This window comes from Dasypus novemcinctus, chromosome 14 (assembly GCF_030445035.2).
Source record: "Dasypus novemcinctus isolate mDasNov1 chromosome 14, mDasNov1.1.hap2, whole genome shotgun sequence".
In the NCBI taxonomy this organism is placed as follows: Eukaryota; Metazoa; Chordata; class Mammalia; order Cingulata; family Dasypodidae; genus Dasypus; species Dasypus novemcinctus.
Window position 1 is genome coordinate 102,258,054 of NC_080686.1, and position 22,209 is coordinate 102,280,262.

Consider the following 22,209-nt stretch of genomic DNA (forward strand, 5'->3'; position numbering starts at 1 on the left):
ACTATTTGAAAACAAGATAATAGGGTATTGGAGGCTTAAAAGATGCCCAGATATACTTGTAAGAAGGGTCAAAAAGAGGGTCAAAAGGGGGATGCGGGGAAGCAGTGGTGACTGAGGGAGCATTAGACAGTCTAGTTATTTTAATGCTCTGATATTTTCTGTAAAAACCCATTCCCAAATGGCAATGCCACCTTTGAACACTACATGTTGCCATTTTCCAGAGGAAATAAGGAGCAATACTTATTATGGGCTTATTATGAGCCATGTACTGCAGGAATTTTCAGTCTATTTTTTTATTGGAGAACTTGTAGGTTTACAGAAAAGCATGCCTAAAATACAGAGTTCTTATATACCACCCTTTTATTACACCCTGCGTTACTGCGGTACATTTGTTACAATTCATGAAATAACATTTTTATAAGTGCACTATTAAATAGGGTTCACTGTGTTGTGCAGTCTTGTTTTTTATGTTTTTATTCTAGTAACATATAGACAACCTAAATTTCCCCTTTAACCACATTCGCACATGTCATTCAGTATTGCTGAATTGCCATCCATTACCAAAACTTTATGATCAGCCCATCCATCCCATTCATTCTTCTTTCACTCAGTAAGGTATTAGTATTTACTGAACAGAAGCCATATCTCATCTTATTTGAAACTTATGACATTCCTATCAGTTTTGCATTATTTTCCATATTTTACAGATGGGGAACTGAGTCTGAGAGATGTTTAGTAGCTTACCAATGGGTAAGACCTAACCTGGCCATAACAATTTCCTACATGCTCATCTTATGATGTGACCTGCTGCTGCCCCATGAGGAGGATCCTAATCCCCCTTGAGCCTAGGTGGGCCTTGGTGACTGCCTTGACCAGTACGAGGAAGTACAAGTAACCCTATGTGACCTAAGGTCACAACAGGAAACAAGTTTCTTCCTGACTCTCTTTCCTGAGGCACTTGCTCTGGGAACCCAGCCACCATGATGTGAGGAAGCTCTGGCCCCGTGTGGAGGCCATGCCATTGTGAGCCTGCTGACAGCCCCAGCTGAGACCCTAGCCCACAGCCGCACCAGCTGATGGACATAAGTGTGGGAAGCCCTGCAGCCTGACTCCAGCCCAGCCCCACAGGAGAGCCACTTAACTGAGCCCAGCCAACTCCCAGAACCAAGGGAGGTCATAATTGCAGTAAAATATTATTGCACCTGCTTCCCACATACAAGGTCCCAGGTTCAATCTCCGGTACTTCCTAAATACACACACACACAGCTGTTTTATGCCACTAATGTAGGGTGGTTTGTTAAGCAGCAATTGATGGCTAAATTTCCCAGTAAACCTAGGGGTATTAAGCCCAATTCTCAGAAGCTCACACCCATTCACAGTATAAGAGATGGCCTGGGTACCATGTGGCAGTTTGAGATTATTTATGAATCCCCCAAAAAAGATTATGTTTGTAAACTGGTCTTTTCCTCTGGATGTGATACCCTTTGATTGTATTAGACTCAGCTGAGATGTCTTTGATTAAATTATGTTAAGATTAGGGCTTTGATTTGACCACGTCAGTAGGGTATAACTCAGGTTGAGGTCTCACCCTCTTGGTGGGCTATATAAATGGACACTCACTCAAGAAGACACAGAGAGGAAGACACAGAAGAGGAAAGAACTTGGTCATTTCAGTCCTGCCACGTGACAGAGAGGAGAAGGCTCAAACAGCTAAAGTCCCAGGGAAGAGAGATGAGCCATTTGCCTGAGAGTTTATAACTGATCTTATGAAGAGACCAGAGCAGTTGAGCAGCTGAGAAGGCCTGGAAAGAAATAAGCCCTATGCCAGCCTGTACCTGAGAGAGAAGAAGGCTGAACCCTTGCAGACATCACTCACCATCTTGCTTCAACAAATGGCAACTGACTTTGATAAGAAAGCAACCTTGAGTTGGACTCCTTAGGGTCTTGTAACTGTAAGCTTTTGCCCCAAATAAATACCCTTTATAAAAGCCAACAGATTTCTGGTACTTTGCATCAGCACCCCTTTGGCTGACTAATACATACCACTAGGAAATGGTCATGTTCATGTTTACAATTCCTTAGCTAGCCCTAAGACACTTATTCATTAGACTTCATATCCCTTTCAGGTCTGAAATTCTAGAAACTTGTTTTCCCAGGCACAACAATAATTAACACCACCCCTGTCTCAAAGATATTAGTTTGGTGAAACAGAAACACCCATCAAAAAACAAGTGGTAGAAGGATACACAATTGGGACATGAAGGAAGGGCCAACATCAGTCAGAGTGTGAGTAGCCAGAGGAAAAGCTTCCTGTCAGCTGAGCAAAACCTAGAGGGATTAAATTAAGTTGGGAGCAAGGGGGAAATTAGCAAGCAGACACACAAAACGTGCAAAGGCAGGAGAGCAAGAGATAGTTGACTACATGGAAGAACAAATATTCCAGCCTTACTTAAATGGGCTTTGAGGCTACGTGTGGTAGAAGATGCTGACAAGGCAGCCAAGTGCTACTATCTTGAGGGTGAGGCATGCCATGCGCAAGATTTGGATGTTTTTAAGTACCACATAGAAGGTATGGAGTGCAGTGGAAAGAGTTTATTCTGCATGTGAATAAGCTACTGAAAATATGTCCTGTCCTCAGATATTCTCATTCTGTAATTCTGGGTTGAGATCTAGGAATTCTGATGATTTTGGTAGTCAGCCATATTATGGGAAACGGCTTGAGCCAATGAAACCCCCTTAAGGCTTTTAGGTAGAAGAAGAGCAGAATTGGCCTGGGTGTCAGAAATGGTCATTCCGGCAGCAGTTTGGAGCTGGGAGAAAGAAGAGCTGGACAATGGAGGCAGGGAGGGCAGTGAGGAGAAGCCTGCACTACACAGTCCAGGTGAGACCTGAGGGGCACACCCAGGGAGCGAGGGGGGGATGGGAGGAGATGGATTTGGTCCCAAGCAGACCATGCAGTGGGTAGGGTTGGTGGCTGAAAGTTGGCAGAGCGAGAGCAGCTGGGATGTGATAATGGGCTTTGTCTTGGATGACCTGTGTGATGTTTGAAGTTATTTCATGAATCCCAAAAGAAAAAAGGGTCTGTTCTTGAACTAACCCATCCCTGTGGGTGTGGGGCCCTTTTGACCAAACTATGTCAATGAGGCACAAGTCGAGATGGGTCTCTGCCCTCTTACTGGCATTTTCTATAAATGGAGACACTGAGAGAGACACACAGAGAAAAAGGAAGCTTCCATTTTGACCCTGCCGTGTGAGAGAGGACTCGAGGCTCACTAGCAGCCAAAGCTGAAGCACTAAGCCCCCAAGAGGCTGGGCCCATGGGGCAGCTCCAGGATGAGGAGACAAGCCATATGCCTGGTCCCCACAGCTGAGCTCCAGGAGACAGTGGATTCTGGAGGGGAAGGCAGGACCTCGGCAGAGCTCAGCTGCTGTCTTCACCACATGACAGATTACCAGTGTCACCAGCACTGACTTTGGTGAGAAAGCATCTCTGACAGTGCTTTGATTTAGACACATCATCGCCTCAGAATTGTAAGCTTGTATCCTAAATAAAAGCCCCATATAACAGCCAGCCCAGTTCTGGCGCTCTGAGCCGGCAGCCCCGTGGCAGACTGAGAGAACGTGGCACGTGTTGGGACCGTCTACCAAGACGGAGCAACAGAGGAGGCACAACAGAGAGCACAACCTGCAGTGGGAGAAAGCACTATTTTTACTACATCAAAAAATAAAGAATCCTATTCAAATAAAATCATAGAAATTAAATTCATGCCAGGCCAGAAGATTCTTAGTTTCTGAAACTGGTGCATGATTTATATCTGTAATGTAAACTAAAGCCTCTGAAAATAAAATGAAAGACACTAAATAGTGCAGAAATATGGTCCGAGGATATAAACAGCCTACTGACAGATGAGGGAGTCTAAATTACTAGCAATTAAAAATACTCAAACATGGTAATTTGAATAATGCTGATTTAAACAATAAAAGGATGAGTTTATGCCTTGACAAAAGGGACAAAGTATAATCCAAACTGTTGGAGGGGATGTGGGAAAGTGGTCCACCCTTGAACTGCCGGGGGCTCCCACACTGCTGGAGGACAGACGGGTCTGCAGGTGGTGGTGCAGGGCCAACGGCTTAGCTGCACAGGGCACAGGCACCAGGAGGGTGTTTCAGCTCTGCAACAGCAGCTGTTGCAAGCACCCAGGTGTCCATCCCTGGGCTAGATGGAGAGCGAGTGTGTGGTAGCCCTAAGGAAGCTGCAGCAGCTGGGAGCAGCAAGCAGAGCAAACAAACCTACACCAGCACGGTGGGCAAAAGAACAGAAGCCCAAGATAATGCAACATTTATGTAAATTTAAAATGCAGACACTGAAAACAGCATTATATATTTTACAAAGACAATACGAGGTTCATTTCCTGTGTCACCTTGGCTGGGTTTTAGTTTCCAGTGGTTTGGTCAATCGTGGGCCTAATGGTTACTGTGCTGGCATTTTCCAGGACCCACAATCAGGGGACCTTCCGGAAGGCAGCTCGCCTCTGTAGTGTGGGTGGGCCTCGTGCAGTGGGTTTGAGGTCTTAATAGCAAGAACTGAGGGTTGCAGAGGTTAGAAGAAATTCTGCCTCAAGACTTCAACACCACCCCTTACCAGAATGTCCAGCATCCCCTAAGGAATTTGAACCCAAGACTTCAACACCATCCTTTCCAGATTTTAGCCTGGGGCCTGCCCTCTGAGGTCAGACTTGCCAGCCTCTGCCATGACAGGGTACAACTCCTTTTCATAACTCTTTAGGCACACACACACCTCCTGCTGGTTCTACTTCTCTGGAGAACACTGACTGCTACAGACACCCACCAACACAAAGACCATCTCAGACACACTCTAGCAATTACCTTTAGGGAGGGGAGGAAAGTAATCATGCAATAAGGGGGTGGGGATTAAAACAAAACGAAACAAGAGAGAGGCCTTGAATGGACTTATGATGATGGCAATGGTGTGTCGTGAAATGGAGAATGCAAGCAATTCAACTTTCTGCCCCTGCAACTTGTGTACCCTCAAATAAAGTCCATAGCTGAGACACGTCTAGAAGAGACTGATACTTTTGAGTTTGACATCCCCCTATCAATTCAGGAGTTATATGGAGATGCCCAACTGGAGATTGCAAGAGGGGAAGAATCTGGAGACAGCCAGATGACGAAAGAAGATAAAATCGTGAAAAAGAATGAGATATCACAAGGAGAGATCAAAGGCTGAGTTCGGTGAGGCCCGGAGCTGAGAACACCCATTTTGAATGAGCTAGAAGAAGAGGCTATGCAGGAAACTAAACATGGGGAGAATGTGGCTTGAGGGGAAAGAGGAGAAAGGGAAGAGGGCGCCTCAGGAATGGCAAGGAAAAGAGTGTTTCCAGCATGCTCAAGGCTGAAGAGGCTGGGAGGCGCTGTAAGATCAGGCTGGGGACATCTTAGGGAGTTGGTCATGATATGCTGCTCTCATTAAGCACAGCAGATTGGGGAGGGTGGTGTTGGGAAGGGGCAATGGGGAGTAACTAGGAAGCACTCCCTCTGCTCTGCCAGTGATGAAGTGTGAGTCGTTCTCATTTCTGGGCCTCGGTTTTGCAGAGATGAAACATGGACAATTATCATTCCTTGCACTATCCTTCTATGGCTTCTGTTAGTTGGCACATGTGAAAGGCCTTTCAGACTTTAAATTGCTTTGAGTGCTCGCTTTAGCAGCACATGTGCTAAAATTGGAACGATACAAAGAAGATTAGCATGGCGCCTGTGCAAGGATGACATGCGAATTTGTGAAGTGTTCTGTATTTTTGACCATGGTTAGTAGCAATGCTTCAAGATGTGTTCATCAATTGTAACAAATATATCACGCTAATGAAAGATCTTATTAATAGGGGAAAATGTGAGTGGGAGACAGGGGGGTACAAGGGAATCCCCTATATTTTCAACGTAATTTTTCTGTAACCTAAAACTCCTTTATAATAAAGTTAAAAAAGAAAAAAGGTATGTACACTAGGTTTTCAATATCAATAAAAATGGGTATATATATATATATATATATATAGTAATAAATATGGACATAGACACTTAAAAGACCAGAAGAAAAAAAATTGATTTGAGCATGATAACTGTTACAAACAAGAAGGATCTGAATGAGAGGGCCAGTTTCCAAAAGGAGATACAGAACCATTTTGAGTGTTGTTTCTCTTTGTTAAAATAAGAATTATAGAGTCCCAGCTCATAGAGTTGTCTCTGGATAAAGTAAGATAAGACGTGTGAAAGCACTTTGAAAAAATAAAAATAAATACTAAGAAGCAAAGTTCTAGAAGCATGGCTCTCCATTGCTTTAGGCCTGAAACCATACTGGGTCACAGACCACCCAGATTCCTGTTACATACATATGCACCTTCCTTGCATCTTCCTCTGTTTTTAGTTACCTCTAGAAGACAGTGCTGAAGGCTTAGTCATCACTTGACCCTCCCTAGTTCCTAGTACAGGGCTTGTCCATGAAGAAGGAACTCCCCCAAACACTGATTGCATTGCCTCACATTAGAAAGGAGAGCTACCCCTCCCACAGTGACTTGGAAAGGATGCTAACCACTGAACCAATCAGCAACCCTCTTTTCCAAATCCATATCTACCAAAGATGAGAAAGGAATGAGAATCTATGAACCTAAGTGGTGAGCTGGAATGCCAAGCCAGGATTTTAGCTACACAGCTCAGTGATGATGCAATCACAACTTGCATCTCAGCACAACCTCTAGCCCCAGGACAGGCAGGTGGTAAAGGCTGCCCTGGGAAGCACATTAGACTTCCTCAGTTCAAAATAGATAGATATAAAAGTATTTTTCAAGAGCTTGGCAATGCATTTTATAAACACCACTCCTGCCCTTGAATCAATCAGCCACACTGAATCTTTAAACTCTAGAGAAATGTGCCAAGCACCATCTTTCCCTAAATCTAAGTGGAACAGATAGTAGTGATTCCGTGACTTGCCAAGTCTAAAGGCAGCAATGAGCAGGGGAGGCTTTTCCCATTCTCATGTGATGTAGCATCTTGACAAACATCTGAATTTGATTTCCTGGTTCTGGGGGCTCTATAGCATAGGATAGATGGCTGGAAAGGGTTAATTGCAGAGACATGGTCTGCCTAGAACTGGCCTCTACAGTTACTGGGGGGAACCACCCACGTATTTATTCATTATTCATCTATTTCCTGCCCACCACCTCTGTGTCAAAGACCGGAGAAGACAATGGTGAGCAAAAGTAATTCTGGTGTCTACATCCACAGGGCTCATAAAACACACCCACCAGAAGCAGCATACAACCTCCCAGCAGCTGGTGATAGGGCAACTGATGTATTAGGGGTGGGGTCAGGTGGCTGTCGACCAGAGCAGTCAGGTTCTGGCAGGAGCTAATGTAGGCCAAGAAGACTGGAGAGTGGGCCTCTTAGACAGGCTGGGCAGGGCTTTACTGGTCAAAGAAAGGATTTTGTTTCATGTCCTAAAATCAGTGAGAACTGAATAAAAGTTTTTAAGCAGAACTGGGGATGGGAGAAGTTATTGGATATAAGTTGTGAAATAAGGTAAATGGATATGTGTGGGACAAACACAAGTTGGAGGATGAAAGATGTGTAGACCTCATGGGTTCAGAATGCTAAGGACCAGAGGTAGCCCTAAGGACTATCCAAGGTCTAGTTCAAGTCATTGAGCCCCAAGAAGCAAGAAGTCAGGAATACGGAGCTCTGACTTTGATGTATCAATACACCCTACATTTATTTTTTATACGTCTGTTTACAAATAATGGAAATCCCAATTCACACTGGCTTAGGCAACACGAGAGGGTGGGATTTGGAACGTCTTCAATAGACCACCCAGATGGTTTCTCTGCCATTCCCTTTCTCTGCCCATCCCAACCAACTTCTCTCACAGTGGGGAAACAGCTGCAGTGGTTCCAAACCTTGTATATGCAAACCAAAGAGTCCATACAAAGAAGAAAAGGGACTGTTTCTCAGCATTCCTTCCAAAATTCGGAGTTTGTAAACCACTAGCTGTGGCTAAGAGAGTATCACGCACTTTGTGGTTTAGGCTAGCCAACAGAGCAAGGAGGATAGAAGTGCTCTTTGGGGTTTAAACACCACTGTATTGCCGATCCAAGGTCCACAGAGAAAAGGTGGCTTTAGAGTGGGAAAAGTGGACATGGTGGCTGAGGGGTGTGGGGAGTGGCAGGAGGAGATGAGATGTGGGGGCACCTTTGGGACTTGGGGTTGCCCTGGATGGTGCTTCAGGGGCAATCACCGGACGTTGTGAGTCCTCCCAGGGCCCACTGGACGGAGTGGGGGAGAGTGTGGGACTTGATGTGGACCGTTGACCATGGGGTGCAGAGATGCCCAGAGATGTACTTACCAGGTGCAATGGATGTGTCATGATGATGGGAGTGAGTGTTGCTGGAGGGGGAGTGGTGGGGTGGGGGTGGTGGGGTTGAATGGGACCTCATATTTTTTTTTAATGTAATATTTTTACAAAATCAATTAAAAAAATTAAAAAAATAAAAATAAAAAAAATAAAAATAAATAAACACCACTGTATTTAGGGTGGAATTACAAATCAAGCCCAAATCCCATTATCAGAGTGGCCTGGATAGTGGAAGGGAAAACTCACCATTCTAGACAGAGAGCCCTTTACCTGTGTTCCCACCTTCAGCTAACTGTGGTCTCCATTTGAATTCCCCCAAAAAGGGCTTTGTTTCGGCTCATCTCCCTCATGCTTGTTTGCACACTGCACACAGGAGTAGAGACAGCTGCACACAGGAGAGCAGCCAGCCAACAGCTTGAGTGCCCCAGGGAAGGGCCCTTGCCTGGTCCAGGCTGCTGTGGTTCAGGTCGTAGAAATCACTCTGTGGGAAACATGACCACCAAATGTTATACAAGGACTATTGCCCCAGAAGCTTCTGGCACAAGGGTGTGGCAAGCAAAAGGTCTAGATGAGAGACCCTTCTGTGGTAGAGTGGGGCTGATTTTGTCCATCCAAGAGAGAAGGTGCTTTTCCTGGAAGTGGTGGGTCTCCTTCACTGGAGATAGTCAAGCCAAATCTAAACGACCATGAGGTGGAGCTCCTGAGGATTATCAAATTATCAAAGGGGGTTGGAGGAAATCACCTCCTTGTTCCTTTGAGTCTATATCTACAGTATTATTTGATCATTCCTCTTATTTTGTTGAAGATGCCCTCTCTGAGATCAGTGCTTCTCATTTCATTAATTGTTTCACTCTTGTCTGCTGGGAAAAAAGATTGGCTGCATTTCAGAGCTCAGGAGAGGTCAACGCAAACATTTTTCTTCCCACAATATTCTTGCTTAGGTTAGATTTTAAACTTACAGTCACCAGATGCCAGAGCCCAAGGACATCATTGCGATGTGGAGACTGAGGCACAGAGACCGGCAGGACCTACCTAAGATGCCAGGGAGAGGTAAAAGAAGAAGTCAGGGGCCCAGGTGTGTCCCCCAGGGCGACGCACTCTCCTCCTCACCAGAAAGTGTCCTCTCCTCCTGCGCTGTGCCTCCGTGACTGTCCTGGCAGGTGTACATCTGCCCTGTGCTGTTCCTCTTGGCCTCGCTGCAGCTGTCCTGCCCTCAGCTGGCTGGGCTCTCCCGCTCGCCTTTTAAATTGCTCCCAGCTGTGAAAGCTTTGCTGATCCCCAGCCTGGAGGGAAGGACTCCTCCCCACATTGTGCTCCTGCCTTACTCTGGGCAAACTTCCCTCCAGTCCTCATCAGACATGATCAGATTTGTCCATGTTCAGTTTGATCTTCTTTTCCAGACTACTGGCTCTTAAGGACAAGGGTATTTGACTTTCTGACTTAATCACATGAATGCCTAGTATAGGGCAGGGGCATTGTCGGAGCTCAAAAAGTGTTGGTTGGGTAATTGAGTGCAATGAATAATTAATCACTTAAACAAGCAGATTGAACGTACACAATTACGATCATCATTTAAATTAATGTTTACCTTTAAGGAAGATGATTAAAAACTGTACAGTGTTGTTGAATAACTTGTGTGAGATCTCCAGCTGATGACAAGTGAAGACATTCAAGACACAAGCGAAAAATGTAAGTGGCAGAACATTATATATAGAAAAATCCCAACCTTCTAAAACAGTAAGGGATAATATTCTTAGTGAAAAATTCACATATGGGTATATAATATCTATTTTTAGTTTAAGCATATATTATACATGTCTGTCTATATTTAACTACATTTTAAATTATGAATTAGACTCAGAAATCCTTACTTAAAACCTTGCAGTGACTTTGTACTGCACTCAGAATAGTATCCCCACTCATCGGCCAAGGCTCTGCAGGACCTGATCTCCCCCCCTCTCTGCTGCATCTCATTGCGCCCCTCCCCTGCTTCCCATTCTAGCCACCCCGGTATCTTCCTGGTAGATGAACCACTAAACGTAGTCTCTGTTCACCAAGTTCATACTTACCTTAGGTTTAAAATCCCTGATTCTTTGGTATTATTTATAGTGTAAGTCAAATGTCAATTTCTGAGAGAGACATTCTCCAATCACCCTCTCTAGAGTCACTGTCTTTCCTGTCACTCTATCAAATCTAACTGTGAATACTGTTGCTGACTCATTTGCATATTTTTCGTCTCTATCACTGGACTACAAGGTCATGAGAGCACAGACATTTTCTGTCTTGTCCACTGCTGTACCCTGGCACTTGTACCCTGGCACTTAGCAGGGAATTCCAGCACATAGTAAGAAATCAGTGAACATACACAGATATCATGTAAGCCCATAAAAATTGAGAGATACACAGATATGAAACTGTTTACGGTGGTCGTCTTTGGGAGTATGATAACAAGGAAATGTTAGTGTTTTTATTATGCTTGAGAGTACCTAATGAATTCTTCATGTGAACACATCTAGATATTGTGAGAATAAAGACGGTTTTTCTTTTGTAACCATAGGCTATATTTCTTCCAGAATTGTGATCTAGACGTGGTCTGATAAATCTTAAAGCATCAGTAGAAAAGGTCTCCCGATGATGTAACATGAATCATGCCCTTGTCATCCTTGAAAGCTTCAGCGGGCACAATGAAAGGGAAAAATCAGAATCATGATGCTGGAAGGGACAGCCGTTTATCTAATTCAACTCCCTTATTTTATCAATGAAGGAACAGAGGCTCCAAGAGACAGGTATTTTAAGAAGCAGTAAGATAAGTGTATGGTAAGCTGGGGCTCCAACTCTGTAACTAAGTTACTCAGTGACCTTGGGCTAGTAATCTGTCCCTCTTGGAGTGAGATTTCCACTTTCTAAAACAGGGCTTCTTAACCGTTTTTGTTCCATGGACCCCTTTGCCAATCAGGTGAAAACCAAAGACCCCTTACTAAGTGCATACTATACTGTGCATTATTTAATAAGTATATCACATCCACACCAACACATCCCACAAGAATAATGTTTTTTTGAATTTCAAGTCTAGCTTGTGGACACCTTAAGAACCCTTGCTCTAAAATACAGGTTGGGGGTTAGTCTTGCTCACCTCTAAAGGTCTGTTCAACTTTACCATTCCATGCGACTCATGAAAACAAGTCCTATATGATAAACCCAAGATTATTCATTCCCAAATGTCTGAAAGTGCAACCAAAACTAATTTTCTGACTTATAGGTTTTATACAGGACCACACGATTAAGGGAAGGAAAGAAAGGAAGTTGAGGATTTGACCATTCTGAACACTGTGTTTCCAGTTAGGATATAAAAAGTCTAAGTCTCAGGAGATTGCTTCTTCAACCCTAAAAACCAAGAACAACCTGAAGAAGCTACCTGAACATAATTTTGTAAAGTCAGAATTTTAAGGATGCAGAGAAACTAGAATGAAATAAATGCCAGAAATTGATGAAGTGAAAGAGAAGATTCCCACACATGATGCCATGCCTGAGAGCATGGCAGATGATGGAACGAAAGGGGTAAGGAGAAACCAGCACACATTTTAATGGGTATTTAAAGGCTATGTGTGAGCTGGTTGGATGGATTAGAATTTTTGGAGGTCTCCACAAAGCCAGTTGCAACCATCTGCTAACTTTTTTTCTGAAGAACTTAACCATGGTGGCATGCTGAAGGTCAAGTGTGGGTAAGAAGCTATGAGAGTTGGGTGGAGGTTTTTCTGAGTGCAAATGCCCACTGATGGATGGAGCAGGACAGAAAAGGCTAGAAAAGATCCCACAGTGGCCTGCCAAGAATGCAACACAGACACCTTCCAAAGTCTGGAGGTGGGTCAGGGGAGATGAGAAAAAGTAACCCCAGGCATTCGAAACCTATACCGAGGATAAAGTAGCAGCCAACTAAAGGTTGGAAGCATGATGGAGACAAATATTTCAAAGAGAAAAAGTCAAAGGAATAATGGTTTATAAAAAGAGAGAGAGAGACCCCAAAAGTGACTGGGTTGTAAATCAGAGAGAGAGGTTTCTTGACTCAGGAAACTGGCTTGTGGGTGGTGGAGCATGATGAGGTCTATGAAGTAGCACCACTAGTCAGATCCCAAGAGGGTCAATACCATTTCTTTGGTGCTACCATTGCTGTCACATAATAAAAAATTACAAGAAATGTAAAGAAACAAACTAACCAAAACACAAAGTCAGGTGACACAGTATTGAAAAGAAGATTGAGAGATAGCCCAGAGGTTGAAATGAGCAGATAGAAACTTTAAAATACTTAAGATAAATATTAGAAAGGATCTAGTTGTAAAGGTAAAGAGAAAAGATGCCTGATAGAAAAAGATACAGATCTACATGGAAAAATGAAAGCACATCAGGTATTTCAAATATGTAGATAAATATATAAAATTTCTTATTCATCATGTGCTTTTTCTTTAAAATATGTTGACGGTATAAGACAAAAATAAGAAAAAGGTATTGCAGGGTTTACAAATCCAGAAGGGAAATACAGAGCCCAAAGTTTGGGAAAGGAGTAAATGGAATTATACTTTTGTGAAATTCTTATATTTTTGTGAAGAATTAAAATATTATTTGTGATATTTAAATATGCCTGTTATACTCTCTAGAGCAAAAACTAAAAATAATATAATACATATAAAATGTATGTCCACATTACATCTTTTATATAGTTTTAAATTATATGTATTATATTATTTTTAGTTGTTGCTCTAGACAGCATAACAGGCATATTTTTATGTCTTGCCATGGCCCACTGGGTGGACTGAGAGAGAATGTAAACTACAATGTAAACCACTATCTATGTGGTACAGCAGTGTTCCAAAATGTATTCACCAAATGTAGTGAATGTGTCACGATGATGAAAGAGGTTGTTGACGTGGGAGGAGTTGAGGTGAGGGGGAGTGGGGGGTATATGGGAACCTCATTTTTGAAGGTAACATTTTTAAAAAAAAGAAGGAAAAAAGGATATAATGTGATATCAAAAATAGTCAAAACTAAAATAGAAGGAACAGATGAGAATAACAGAAAAAAGTACCAAAGTGGATTAAGTAGAAAACAAATGCTAAAATGGAAGACTTAAATGTAAACATAGTAACTATGACATTTAGTGTAAATAGCTAAACATACAAAATAATGCTAAGATGATTTGACTCAATAGGAAAACAAGCACCAACTACATGTTGCTTAAAATAACACAATTTCAATCTAAAGACATAGACTGAAAATAAAAGGATAGAAAAAGATATACCATGCAATCATTAAGCACAAGAAGAATGGTGGGCTATATAAATGTGAAATATGAAGTAGAATTCAAGATAAGAGTACTACCAGAAACAAAGAAGGATATTTCATAATTTTAAAAAAGCTCAATTCAACCTGAGGACATAAGATCGAAAATACATAAAATACCATGACTTTAAAATGCTGTTTGACCTAAAGTAAGGGGGAAATGGAAAGGAGAAATGAGTTTATATGGCTACGAGTTTCTAAAAAAGAGTCTGGAGGCTGGCAGAAGGATTGCCCTCATGCACAACTGAGCAGAGTCAGAGAGACAGATAAAGCAGATACAACCCCCAGATAATGGTTCCTTTGAGGGCTAAAGAGACCCATGGGAGTTATGGTCATGGCCGATGGGGTTAACTACCAGGGCAGATGGCCCCTCTTTGGAAATGGTGTTTATGTGTGATGAATCTGGACTCAGATGGGATCACCCTTCATAAGACTTTCATGCTAATGTGCTGGAGGTCCAGTTAATGTTGGGGTTTAAGATATATTTAGGGGATTTGAATCTCTGGACTGACAATGTGATAGCCAGGTCCTGAGCCTCAACAGACTCCAGCACCTACAATCTGATCTATTGGACTTACCACACTCTAAGCTAAGATGGAGTTGAAGAAGGACAACCACCACACCATGGAGCCTAGAGTGATTACAACTGAAAATGGGAGGATTGCATCCAGCACCCATGTGGAATCTGAGCCTCCTCTTGACATAGAGGTGCAATGGACACAACCAATCCAATGTCCACATAGAAGAGGTGGCATTGGATTGGGAAAAGTGGACATGGTGGACGATGGGTATGGGGAAAGGCAGGAAGAGATGAGAGGTGGAGGCGTCTTTGGGACATGGAGCTGCCCTGGATGGTGCTTCAGAGGTAATCACCGGACATTGTAAATCCTCACAGGGCCCACTGGATGGAATGGAGGAGAGTATGGGCCATGATGTGGACCATTGTCTATGAGGTGCAGAGGTGCCCAAAGAAGTACTTACCAAATCCAATGGATGTGTCATGATGATGGGAACGAGTGTTGTTGGGGGGGGAGAGGGGGGGTGGGGGGGTGGGGTTGAATGGGACCTCACATATATATTTTTAATGTAATATTATTACAAAGTCAAAAAAAAAAAAAAAAGAAAATGCATATGCACCCAACAAAGGAGCATCAACTGAAGTAAATTGGCAGAACTAAAGGGATAAACAGATGAATTTATAGTCATAACTAGGGTTTTAAAAAAAATTTTAGTTAATTTTATCAACTAATCAATATAGAGTTTTTAAAGAGCACTAAGTGAATTTTCTGTTTTAACATTGATTGCAAGTCAATATCAAAATATAGCAGTGAATTGAGCACATACTTAAGTTAATTTCAAATCTAAACAATATAGTTTTTCCACAGTGCTATAAGTACATGCTGTGTTTCAACATTCATTGTAAGTCAATATCAGTACATAGCAGTGATAAATTATATATTTTAGTTATTTTTCAAAATAACTAGGTTTTAATACCCTTCTCTCATATTTGGGTAATTGATGAGATGAAATGAATCAGAACAGAAAAGAGCTAAACAACGTTACCAATGATTTTGACCTATTTCATAATATAAAACCCTGTGCCCAAGTAATGCAGAATAAACCTTCCTTTTACGTTCATATGAACCATTCACCAAAATAGACCAAATGCTGGCCCACTAAAAGGAGTTAAAAAAGAATCATTCAGAGTATGTTGCTGATTAGAATAAAACTAATTTGAAATAAAATATTATATCTAGAAAAGTACCAATTATGTAAAAATTATGCAACATACTTCTAAATAACCCTGAGTCAAAGAAGAAATCTAAGGAAAATTAGAAAAATTCTTTTATGTAATTGATGATGAAAAATGAACATATCAAAATATTGAATACAGTTAAATCAATTCTTAGAGAGAGATTCCAAAACACCAGTATTAGAAAGCAATAATACTAAGGGGACATTATTAACAACTTTATACCAATAAATTTTACAAAAATCTTTTCAAACAACTTTTCAAAATTGACAAAAAAGGAAGGGGAAATTTGCATATCCCTATTTAAAATTGAAGTTTTCAATAATAATAATAAAAACCCCCACAAAGAAAAGACCAGGCTCAGGTGACTTCCCTGGTGAATTACATGACGCATGTAAGAAATAAATAATACTAATCGTCCAAAAGGTCTTTCATAAAATAGAGCAGGAGGGATCATTTCCCAACTAGTTTAATGAAACTAGTATAACCCTAATAATGAACACTTAGAAAAATATCCAAAGCAAAGAAAACTATATTCCAAGACCCTTCCATGAAGAGAGATGCAAAATTCATAACAATATATGAATAAAATGAATTTAGCAATATATCAAATGTGATCAAATTGGATTTATCCCAGAAATGCAAGGTGTATTCAACACTTGAAAATCAATCAATATAATCAATCAACTCAGAGAATCAAGAAGAAAAATCACAGATTGTTTCAACAGAAAAATAGAAATATTTGATAAAATTCAATAGCCATTCATAATAATAAATCCACATTAAACAAAAATAGAAAGATGCATAGTCTGATAATGGACACCTACAGAAAACTACAGCCAACACCCTACTTTAATAGTGAAGTATTTAATGTTTTAGACACTTGGGGGGGAGGAGTGAATCTTAAAATTTGGCTCACAAGTACTTTATTCCATTGGCCAGTAAGGACAACAAGTTCAGGCAATCATTTATGAGACAAAGAATGGGAATTTGGAGTCTTTGCCTGGCCTTGTCATGGGTAAACAAGAGAGAATCTGTGTCTCATCCTACACATATAAGGGTTTTTCTTTGCAGTTAGCTCTTTCCTGGAATACAAGGGTTGGGGGAATTTGTTTACCCATTGTTGTTTCCCAGATCACATGGACAGAGCTTCCGTACACTCTGGTAGAGGCCTGAATTTCTATAATGTTAGCTGTTCTACTAGTAACAGAATATCCAATTAACAGGGGCTTATGGAAAAAAAACAGGTAATGACCCCAACCCAAGAAGAGTGTCGGTATGGGTGGTGCCAGGCTTCCTTCAGCAGCTGGTCTGGCAGGCGTCTGGCTCTGTGCCTCCGCCATCCTCTTGTCTTATCCTCCGTGCCACAAGAAGGATGTTGCCATGCAAGCACCCTGCCTCATGCAAAAGCTTCTCAAGATGGAAGGAAGATGGCCTACTGGATGGACTGGGGAGAGTGTAAACTATAATGTGGACCATTGACCATGTGGTGCAGCAGTGCTCAGAGATGCATTCACCAAGTGCAATGAATGTCCCATGATGATGGAGGAGGTTGTTGTTATGGGAGGAGGGGGGTGAGGGGGTGGGGGGTATATGGTGACCTCATATTTTTTTAATGTAACATTTAAAAATTAATTAATTAATTAATTAATTAATTTAAAAAAAGATGGAAGGAAGGGGCCAGGCAGAAAGGAGGCTTTGCAAAGTGAAGGAGAAAAAGCTGCCCCCAAAGCAGACTGTGGGCGTGCCTGCCACCTCACTGCCCAGCACCCTGGCCACCTCTGGCTTTCCTCTCAAGGCAGGCAAGGAGAAGGGGATGGCCAAGGCTGGTCTAGGCTCTGTGACTCATTCAAAGTAAGGAAAACTATATTCCAAGACCCTCGTGACCAGAGATGCAAAATTCTCTGGGGGAGAAGCTACCTCCCTGCAAATCCAGGAACCTTCGCTACGTCTAGAAAGAACACAGATTTTGTAACAGGGTTGAAAAGGGTGAAGGCTAGGCAGGAGGGGCTGGTCACAAGCAATGCCTTCCAAAGTGTGGGTCAGAGGAAGCAAATAACACAGGTGTGGCAGTTTGAAGACCTTGTGGCCTCCAGAAAATCAGATCTTTAGGGTTAATACATTCTTGCAAGTGTCAACCAATTGTCGGTGGGAACTTTCCAGTCAATCGTCTCAGCTAAGGGCCTTTGACTGGATTGTGTGACCCAGGGTGAGGCTGCATCCTCTTACTGGAGTCCTTAGTAAGGAGGACTAAAAAGCCACAGGTACAGAAAAAAGCTGCAGAGACAGAGAGGAATGCAGAAGCTGAGAGAGAGTCAGAAGTCAGGAGTCAGAAGATGAAATCAGTGGAAACTGAGAGGAAGCCACTGGAGCCAGAAGCTGAAAGCAGCGAGGCCCAGAGGAGAGGGGAGGGAGGAGAGGACGGTGCAGTGCACTTGACTGCCCACAGCTGCAGCTCTGGGCGAAAGCATCTTCTGATGCTGTCTTGAATTGGTCACTTTCACAGACTCAGAGCAATAAACTTTTAAATTAATAATCCCCATTGTAGAAGCCAATCTATGTCTGCTATACCGCTCCCAGCAGCTTTCAGTAAACCAAAATGACAGGCTAGGGTTTCCAGGCAGCAATGTGAATCTGAAGCACCTAGAGTGCTTTTTAAACTGTGGATTGCAGGGCCCATCCACAGCATTGCCTGTTCAGAAGTAGAGTCCTACAGTTTGCCATTCAAAATCTCTCCAGGAGACGCTGATATTGCTGACCCCGGAGCAACACTTTGAGAACCACTGGTATGGGTAAAGGGTAGGGGTGTGAAAGTCTGTTTCAAGTCTGGAAAGACTGAGTATGTGGGACTTCTCCATGTTCCCTTTCCCCCACATAATGGAGACTCTTGATGGCCAACTGAGTTTAGCATGTAGCCTAGATTACCTTACCTAAGAGAAATGTAATGCAAGCCAAGGCAGGGTGCTTGCACAGCAGTGGCCTGTAGTAGCTACATTAAATAATGTTAAAAGAAATAAGTGAAAGTAATTTTAATAATGTTTATTGAAACTAATATGTGTAAAGTATCATTTTAACATGTAAAATAAAAATTATTAGTGAGACATTTTACATTCCTTTTTAATTAATTCTTTGGAACCCCTCTGTAGTTTATAGCACATTTCAATTTCCACTAGCCACATTTCTAGTGCTCAATAGTCACATGTGCCTAGTAGCTACAAAATTAAATGACGATTTATAGCTGCTTTTCTTTACTATACCCAGCTTAAGTCTCCTGTTTTACCACCCAAGAGTAGAGGAAGGGAGATCATTTGGAAACTTTTGCAGAGATTTGGACAGAAAGACTCAGAGCTGAGAGTAACAGTGTGAGTGAGAAGGAGACAATTGGTTTTATTTGGTGACCTTAGCCATTTCTGTTTAACAAACATTATCTCTCATAGAGTCCCCAGGTTCAAATTGGTCCTGCTAAAAGCATCCTTGGTCTCAAATATGCAGAAATAAACAAAAGCTTGCCAAATGAGAAGAAACAGAGGCTATTTATTTAGAGTGTGCTATAATAAGGGAGTTGGCTACTATACTCACTTGTGTTTGGCAGAGACCCAAAGGTAGGCAGGGAAAGCTTTACAGTGTTAAGGAAAAGAAGGCTCTGATTGGATGTTGTTGGCATGGGGAAGCTGGAGGCAGACTAACTAGAAGCAAGGTGTCATGTGATTGGCTAGATGAGCATATTTGACTTTCCGTGGTTAGTCCTGTATTGGAAGAGGAATAAAAAACAAGGGAGCTGGCATTCACCTAGTCCTGATTGTTTAGACCAATTGCTACAGAGTTTGGTTTCCCAGGTTGGGTCTACAGATCATGGGCCAGAGATCTGCTTTTCATATACGACATAGTCACTGTATAACCAATCTCTCTTGGCTAGAAAATAAAACCTTGATTCTATTGTAGCCCATTATGGCTGAAATTTTTGAAATCCTATTGTGAAAAACAATTTCTTTCTGAAAGTTTTGTGGCTCCAGACTTCCTTACTGTTGATTGTTTTTTGTCAGCCTCTGCCTATAGGGCAGATCACGGTATAATGAGAGGGGTCCACATGTTAGCCTGGATATTCTATATTAACTACAAGGCATAAAGGGGATGAAACATGGACCTGCTCTCAAGAGGTGAACTAGACCTGGGAACAAAGATGATGTTATTGTTGAGGAGGAGGAGGATGAAGATGGCATTGTGGGTGATGATGATGGGGGCTATGAGGATGATAAAGATGATGATGGTGGTGGTGACTGCTGCTGCTGCTGGGAATGATGATACATTGAAAACAATGATGGGGTGATGATGATGACCATGGGGTGATAAAGATGTTGATCATGACAGCAGTCAGAAATTGATGGGCGCCTCTGTGCCATGTACTGTGCTTAGTTAGATGTTCACATGTCTTCACAACTCTAAGGGCACCTACTGTGATGATCTGCATATTTTTGAAGAGAAAACTGAGGTTCAGAGAGATTAAGTACATTGCTTAAGGTCACACTGCTAGCAAGTTGTGAAATCTGAATTTTGTTCAGAGTGGGCTCTGTTCTCCATTCTGCACTGTTTTCCAAAATATGATGTGCCTTTACAGAGTTGTGTGGAATGTGGGAAGGAAATAAGACACGCAATTCTTCAGAGCAGGGTGAGTCTGAACAACATTCAGAGAATGTAAATTTAACAACCTTTGAATGACCAGAAGATCTAGAAATGGGGAGTGTGGGGGGGTATCACTTATAGAAGAGCCAGCAATAGGAAGTTTGCTACAAAGAGGGGTCCTAGTCCTAATTGGGACAATTTGGAACAGATTTTGGCTTATGAGGGAAATAAAGCTGGGAAAATCATTTGGACCCAGGTAGTTATAAGCCCTGTGTTTTATATTGAGATTTAGACTATACCACACCTTTAATTCATTGGGTCAGGGTCAAGGATAAACCTAGTGTATGATGAAAAATTAAATATTCCTTAATTTATGACCTTAGACATGATGTAGATTTGGTGCTCTGCTCCTCAGCCTGAAATAGCACTGCACAGTATTGTGCTTTATTCCTCTGCCTAGTTTCTTCTCCAGCATAAGATGAATCTCAAATTTCTTTTTTTTCCCCCTGGGTCCTCAGGGTGTCAGCCCAAGTGCTTTCATGAGAAGTCACACAACTCCATACCATCCGATCAAGAGGAAAGTTACAGGACAATGGTAGTCCAATTCTACGCAGAGAAGCAACGAAGTCTACAGGGATTCTTCTAAATTTACATCTGATTAATGAGCTCAGCAGAGCACTTTCTTTCCCATTTTGTCTCAGATAACTTACTTGGGTTATATTGCTGAATTAAGATGTTTCCCCAGACAGGGACAAGAGCTTCTTTACATCTGCATTATCATGTGGTGAAATTCCTAGAACAAAATTTAGCCCGACTGAAAAATGGTCTATTAGCTCTAGTGTTAGGGTGTAGAAATGACTGGTAGCTTTTAGAGGACAATTCCACCCCAAATTTTAGAATCCAGTCTTAGCCACGGCATCCTGTTATATTAATCACCTTGAAAATGGTTTGGAAAAAATAAAGGCTAGTATGCGCAGGTGCTGTGTTCTGGGCGTGTGGGTCTGCTCTAAGCTGCGGGGACAGACCCAGTCAACCCACAGCTGTCTGTTATTTCCCGTGCAGGAGGCAGAGGGCGTCCTTATCTCAGCTCTCACGCAGTACACAAACGTCTTTTCCGCAGCATATTTACCGCCACGCTATTTGCGCTTTTGTTCTTTGCAATGGTGATTTTGCTCTGTACAATGGCCCCCAAGCATTGAGCTGGAGTGCCCCCTGGCTCGGCGTGCGGGAAGATTGTGATAAGCGTGCTTTCCAGAGAAAACGTGCTGCTGGCTAAGCGTCATCCAGGCATGAGTTAAGGGCTGTTGACTGAGGTCAATGTTAAGGAATCAATATATATTAAATAAAGTGTCTTTAAACAGAAACACACATAAAACAAGGTTATGTATTGAGCAGTTGACGAAAATGTTCAGACCAGAGACTCGCAGAATCCAAGCTCTGCATTTCCCCGAAGAGCAATCACTTGGTATTTATTAATTCAGTGCAGCGTTTGCAGAGACTTTATGGAATGTAAATACTGTGAATCAACTCTATCGGTGTTCGGACATGGACATTCACAGAGGCCTTGAAATGCAAGTTTTACTAATCACTGTCTTGCATTTTTTAGTAAGCAAATGGAAGATCAGAGAGGTTGAGTGATTTGCTTAGTGTCACAGAGCTGGGGGGTGACAGAGGAGGGGCCTTCACAGCAGGTTCCTCTCACTATAAATCCTGAGTTCTGGGGTGTGGGGGCCCGTAGAAGGCCTCTGCACATAGCCCACCACCTCGAAGTTGCCTGCCAGAGTCAGGAGTCCTTGAACTTCACGTGGCTACTCACAGCTGAGGTGCTGTGACGACTGAAATTTGAACTCTGCTGTTCTGGACTGCGGCTCATTAAGCTGTTACTTTGTGCACAAAGAAATGGGGCAAAAGGAGGATTGTGTCACTTCCCTGGTGTTCCTGAGCAACTTGCCTCTGGGGACCAGATATCAAGCAGGAAGCCAGTGGTGACATGCACTTGGCTCTACCACTAGTCCCTAACTCTTGAGCTTCTCTCCAGCCCCCCATTTTATAGACAAGGACACAGGGGCCTGGACAGGGGAGA

At 42.4% G+C, this 22,209-nt stretch overlaps 1 long non-coding RNA gene and 1 other non-coding gene across 2 annotated transcripts; both read left to right on the top strand.

Moving 5' to 3' along the window:
• Positions 1–5,711: 5,711 nt before the first annotated feature.
• Positions 5,712–5,818, top strand: LOC111760275 (U6 spliceosomal RNA). Its single transcript, XR_002794018.1, has one exon. It is a non-coding gene; the product is annotated as a U6 spliceosomal RNA (small nuclear RNA).
• A 5,184-nt stretch (positions 5,819–11,002) lies between these two features.
• On the top strand, positions 11,003–20,816 carry LOC131273364 (uncharacterized). Its single transcript, XR_009180579.1, has 2 exons — positions 11,003–11,205; positions 20,645–20,816. It is a non-coding gene; the product is annotated as an uncharacterized lncRNA (long non-coding RNA).
• Positions 20,817–22,209: the final 1,393 nt, after the last annotated feature.